This window comes from Chrysoperla carnea, chromosome X (genome assembly GCF_905475395.1).
Source record: "Chrysoperla carnea chromosome X, inChrCarn1.1, whole genome shotgun sequence".
Classification (NCBI taxonomy): Eukaryota; Metazoa; Arthropoda; class Insecta; order Neuroptera; family Chrysopidae; genus Chrysoperla; species Chrysoperla carnea.
In genome coordinates, this window is record NC_058342.1 from 35,809,233 (window position 1) to 35,816,061 (window position 6,829).

The window sequence follows — 6,829 nt, forward strand, 5'->3', positions numbered from 1 at the left end:
TTTAATAAATACACGAATCTTTTGCGAAATATGTTTCATTAATTTTTGTTCATAACAGAAGTTCAATGAATCCATTTAACAAAAAAAAAAAAAAAAATCTTTTTTAAACAAATCATAAAATTTCGTAACGTTTTTTTTTATGATATATGTAGGAAAAATATCCAATGGCTTGCGTAATCTTTTTGGAGAGATATTTGAAGGTTATCATTATGCATTTAAAAAAAAAATTATTTGCATTATACTTTGTTTATGGCAGTCACCATAAACGTGATTATTTTTTGAGTTCTATAACCCTTTATTCTGATAATATTTCGGACTGACGAACTATGCTCATACATTTTTTATGTTTCTAAACTGAATTTTTATGGCCATAAGAATAAAGTAATAGTTAAAGGAAGGTTAGATCTAATTTCGATGGATGGAAATAAAGACCGTCTTTAGAATTTTAAACAAATGAAAAGTGTGACCCAAAATGAGTAGGTTTCAAAAAAAATTCCTTTCGGGTCAGATAAAATTTGGGTGTATTATGAAAAAAATCAATCACATCCAAATTATGACCAATTTTGATAGATCAAGTATGGAATTATACTTAATTTGGGTCATACTTTTCAAATTTGTGGTCAAATTTAATTTACCTATGAAAGTTTAGAAGATCGTGGGGTCTTGGTAGCGATATTTCGCACAAAGGTGATTGTTAGCTAAGAAATAACATCAAAAATGAAAAGTGTGACCCAAAATTAGTAGGTTTTAAAAAAAATTCCATTCAAATCGGATAAAATTTGGGTGTATTAGGAAAAAAATCGATTTTTTGAACTTTATGACGTCATCAAAATCCAAAAAAATTAATTTTTCTCTATCACATCCAAACTTTAACCAATTTTAATGAACCAAGCATGGAATAATACCAAATTTGGGTCATACTTTTCAAATTTGTGGTTAAATTTAACCTATCTATAAAATTTTTGACGATAGTGGGATCCAGGTAGCGATATTTCGCACAAAGATGAATGTTGAGTTTGGTTAAGCGTTGATTGTTGATTGTTGGGTATAAAACAGTATTAACAGTAAACAGGACATAGATAAAAATTTCATAATCTTTGATAAAAATGAACTAATCTGTTTGATTTTGATTATGAAATACAGTCATTATAGTGAAATAACAAAAAAATTATTACGTTATATTTATTTAACAGAATTAGTAGAATAGAATTGTGGTGTCTAAAACGATGCATGAATCATGCAACTCATTGTCAGTGTCAGTTGTCAGTCCTTCTTCACTTACGTCTACCGTCTACGTTCGTATCCAAGTCAGTCTGTCACAACTAGTGCTAGTCAGTCAGTTAGTCACTTTGATTGCACAATAATTTTTATATAAGATATCAGTCAGTGTTCACTTGTCTATTGTAATTTATGTGTAAACAAGATTGTGTAATCTGCAATCTGTATCGATGATCGACATACCTAAATATATTGCGTAATTTTTATATTATTTGGCAAAACATACGACTTTGAGACTAGCCTTACACAGTCAATTATCGATATTGCACATAATATTGAGTTAACATCAGAGTATATTGATTGAATCAATAATATTGATGGAAATGTTGAAGAAAATTCAACTGATTTAGTTTTTATTGAACGCTCGTCAATATAATCTGCTGTTTTTTCTAGCGGATGTTGTGTTTCTGTTCAAATCAAGATTTTATTTGATCCAGCGTTACCATGTTATCAACAAATTGTTCAAAAATCGATTGATTGTTAGTTGGATAACATGATTGAAAATATAAAACGTGTATGGGCCCCTTTAATCAAGGTTTACATGTTCAATGATATCATTGATTCATAAACAACTTATGTATTATAAATTATTAGTAAATAATAACCTATAAACAAGACGTAATAACATTTGTGGTTTTTAACAAGCCATGAAATTTTTTGACTCATATTATTATTTTTTAATAATTTTCAAAAGAATTATTTTGGGGGAATCCGGTTTGACGTGATCCTTTCAAAAAAGATTTTATACGATATCTCGCAAATCATAGATATCTCGGAATTAGAATTGTTCTAAAGGTATTCGGGTCTTAAACTACGGTAAAAATATAAAAATGATACTAAATTTAAAAAAGGGTCCTTTTTTTAAATCTTTTTCAGCTAAAATAGGATTTCATTCCAAAAAGGGTCTATGGTTTTATACCTAAGTTTGCCCTCTACTTAAAAACGTACATTCATAAGACTTGTTAAAGACCTTAACCTCGCCCCGCCTCTTTTGTAAGCTCCAATCTACCTGTTCTTACGGATGCATGTTATTATTGTTGTTGCTCTCGATTTACCGTGTCATTCAATTTATGTTAACTGTGTTTGTTAGTGCAATTAAGTAAGGATTGTTTTTTGATGTTGAAGGCGTAGGTTTTTGCTTTATTTATTATTATTTAATGTTAATATTTCTGTAAATATCTATATATTATAAATGCGAAAGTAAGCATGTTTGTTTGTTTGTGTGTTACGCTTTTACGCTAAAATTAGGTGATTCTATGAACACCTATACCAAAATTTTTTTCGTAGCATCAAAATTTTTAAGCGTTACAAACTTGGAACTAAACTTAATATACTATGTATATTTCATATATACATGGTATAAAAATATTCTGTGTATAATTAATCAGAGAGAATAACTAATCAGTAAAATTATATTTTTAGCTCAAAAATAAGCAGATATTAAAATAAACATTGAATTAATTGGTTATAAATATCCAAAAAAAGTAATACATTAAAGATTCAATGACCACAAAAATATGTTCTATAGTATGTCCGAATAGTATCTACAAAAATTCCCACATAAAACGCGTTCAATAAATTTGTGAAGTGCATTTTAAGAGACCAGCAGTGGCAATGGCAAGGTGTAAAAAGTCCTTGAATGTAAAAAAATGTTTCTGCATAAAAATTAACCTAAAAAATGTATGTCTGCGCATATTTTTTTGTTTTGTTTTTGTTTTTTTTGGTTTTTTTACATAATACAAAACGAAACTTATGTGACTCAACCTATATTAGAAAAATCAGTTAAATATAGATCGTGATTATTCGACAATATTCGGCGGCTACGACTACGGCTCGTATAATAATAATGTACCTCTATTTTTTCGCAATTTGGATAGACTGTATAAAGTCTACTATACACGATATTATGATGCTTGAAACTTATCAAGTTTTAGTTTAAAGCTCATAAAATAACAAAGAAATTCGATTGATTTTCCTTTCTGTAAAAATAATACTTTCTGAGCTATGGTTTCAGAAAAAAGACTATTATTTAGAGAAAACTCAAAGGATCTATTTTAAAGTTTGTAAGAAGATCTAAAAATGAGATTTAGTACTGCTTTTTACAAGCTTTTTTTATTTCTGTAATCAAATCTTGCAAGTCAAATTTGATCCACTTCTCGGTTTCCGATTGAGCTGAAATTTTGCATGCAAGCTTAGTTTGGTTAACAATGCATGGTAAGGTTGTGGTGTTCTGATTTTCCCATCGCTTCCACCATATTTGATATATATACATATTTTTTAGTCTTAAATTAAAAATTTTAATAAAAAATACTTTTTAAGGGACAAGCTTTTATTGTACTAAAAAGTAGAAAAAAAGTTTTATCTATGAGTCACTCATACCCGACTATTTGTAAAAGCTTGAGGCGCTTAATATCAAGAATTAATTGAAAAATAATTAGGCATGTGGAGTAGGTTAGGTTAGGTTATATTGGCTGTCAACGAAGGACACACTTAGGCTATAGAGAACCTTTGTGATACTATATATGTGTTTTACCATCTTTCCGCTGATAATTTCATTTATCAGCTCCACAATTTTAGAGGCTGAGTGCACCTTATGCATGCATATACCATGCACTACACCAGCCCATCACAACTATTAATTAAATTAATTTTGTTGCGATGGCCGGGAATCGAACCCCGAATAAAAGGTTGTAATAAAGGATAAAATATGTCGTGTGTAGCAAGCCTGCCTGCAGGATTGAACACGATAGACGGACACTCACACTAGTATTATAAACACATACTCATGCATGATGGGGCCAATAAAAAAATAAATACTTTGTAAAAAAAAAAAAATTTTATTAAAAATTTTTGCAGTCGTTGAACTGTTCGAGTGTTTGCTGCTGAGAGTCAGACCGATGATGTAATAGGATTTGATTTGACGGTCAAACGATGATAAGTAATTATTAAGTGTACATATTACAATATATATATTTATTTTATCTGTTCTGCTCTGCTCTGATCTGCTCCCCCTCCCCAGAACTTGTTTTTTTTTTTTTTTATAATAAATATTTACTTGAAAATTGTATTCGTGATTCAATTGTTTGTGTAATATTTATAATAATAATAATAATATTTTAATTTTTTACTCATATTTTCTCCGAAAATATAAACTTATTCACTGTATCGAAGATCAATCGGGAGAGGAGGGGTGTGTTATAAAACTGTATTTTTATTTTTTAATTAATTAGTGTTTTTCAATAATTTTAATTTGACATTTTTTATAACATTAACATGTAAAGAATTGCAAATTAGTCATAACAGCCTCCTTTATCGCCAAAAATTTTCACTGGAAACGCTGGCATCGATTTTATTGTCCCTACCATGACTACGCACACAACGAATAGGTGTTCATAAAATCCGATTGTCTGTTCGTCTGAAAGATATCAAGTTGAAATTTTTATAGCATGCTTAGGACGTAAAAAGTAAGGTCGAGTTCGTAAATGAGCAACATATGGGAATTGAGTCTTGGGTCCGTAAGACCCATCTTGTAAACGGGGAGAGATAAAACAAAAGTTTATAGAAGAGTATATTTTTATCGAAATATTATGTTTTTTCGCGATTTTGAAGACTTTGCGCCTTTCGACAGTTGCTCCAAATTGAGTTAGAACTGAAATATTGTCTTAAAATTGAGTTAACGTATAGAAGTGCCTTATTTGTTGTATTTTCTGTGTTCTGAAACATGAATATACAAAAACCCAAATTTCAAACGAAAAGCGTCTAATAATAAGAAACATCTAATAAGAGGGAAAAATGACCTTAATAACAGAGTTTTAATGCTCGTGAATTTTTTTTTTAAAGTTAAATACTGAAATCAATTTTATGTTCTTTGTTAAAAATAGGTGTTATCAGTCTATAATCAACAGTATAAATCTTACTAAATCAAATTTATTATTGACTTAAGCCGCTTCAGATTCAGTTTCAGCCTTACCCACAATACTTAAAATAATAAGTTTATTTTTAAAAGCTTTTATTTAACTTCACTTGTATGTACGATTTTGATGAAAATTCGTTAACTCATAGTATTTAACATTAGAGTAAAGGCAAAATTGGGGAAAGTCGCCAAAATGAGCCTAGCTCCAATAGGTTTCAAGAATGTGGAGTCTTGGTCACGAAATCAAGCACATAAGTGATAGCTAGCGAAAAATTGACATCACTTTAAAGCAACTAAAGATGGTTACAACCCCATTAAAACCTCGATAAACCTTTTAGTTCAAAATTGCACCTCGATAAACTTTGAAAATCGTTTCTTGGATGTTTATTTGGGTCGCAGATCGATAATTCGAGGTCAAAAAGCAACTGAAGAAGATTGCAACTCCATTAAAACCACACTTAGAAGTGACAGAATGATCAAAAATTCATTAATTCAAAATTTAACCTCGAAAATCGTATTTCGATGGTTTTTGGGATCACCGATCATGAATTCGAGGTCAAAAAGCAACTTGGTTGCAATATTTTCTGTGTTTTTGTTCGTTAACGATAACGATCGATCTTACGATAACGTAGATATGGCAGATACCTGTAACTCAAAAACTGTAGCTGGTCGAAAGATTCTAATCATATATTTGAGCTTAGCATGCCATTTGTAGCCAAAAACAGTTAAAAACTTTCCCGGCAAAAAATACTTTGTTAACTAGTATTATTATGAGCTTTAGAAGTTCTCGAAAGTTCTAATATGATTGGTGTGGAGTACGTGTGAACGTACATTAAGTAAAATTGAATAAAATAGAACAGTCTGAGTTCTGACGTGACATAAACATAAAGATATTTATTATGAAAAGCATAATTATGAAAAACTTTATCATGTTGCTGGTTATCTTATCAGCTGGTAACAATGAGTGCACGAGTGTGGACGAGTGAAGGGATGGAGTGCGGTATGGTGCGGTGGCCACTTATTGTGAATGAGGTCACTAACCGTGTATCATTAATTTGTGTTAATAACAAAACATTATTTTGTTAACCTGTAGCTGTCTACTTTGTTTTAATATTTCTATTGTATTTTTTTAAGTCATTTTTTACATAAAAATATAGACTTATACATTGTATCCAAGGTTAACGCAGAGCGTCCGTTTCGTAGCCCTCAAAACACAGAAAAACAAGTGAAACTGAGTTAATTGTTGATATACCCTGTATGGGAAATGTTTAATGCTAGTGCATCCATTATTTATAAAAAATCAACACAATTATGTCCATTTATTTGGTTTTCGAAAATTTTCGAAAGTAGGTTAGATTGGGTTAGGTTAGAGTGGCTGTCCTGGGGTGGGACACACTTAGAACATAGGAGCCGTTGTGATACCGAAAAAGGGTTGACCCATCCCTGGCCACTATTTCATGAACCATTTGGGGTTGTTTAAAAATAGCAGTAGTGCTTTGACGTCGACGGACTTTAGGTCGGAGATGTCAAAGAGAGGCTGGCTCAAGTAAGTCCATCTCCTCATGACAAGAGCTGGGCAGTGACAGAGAAAATGAGACAGTAGTCGTCATACACTGTCAGGCCCAAGCTTTCTTTCGA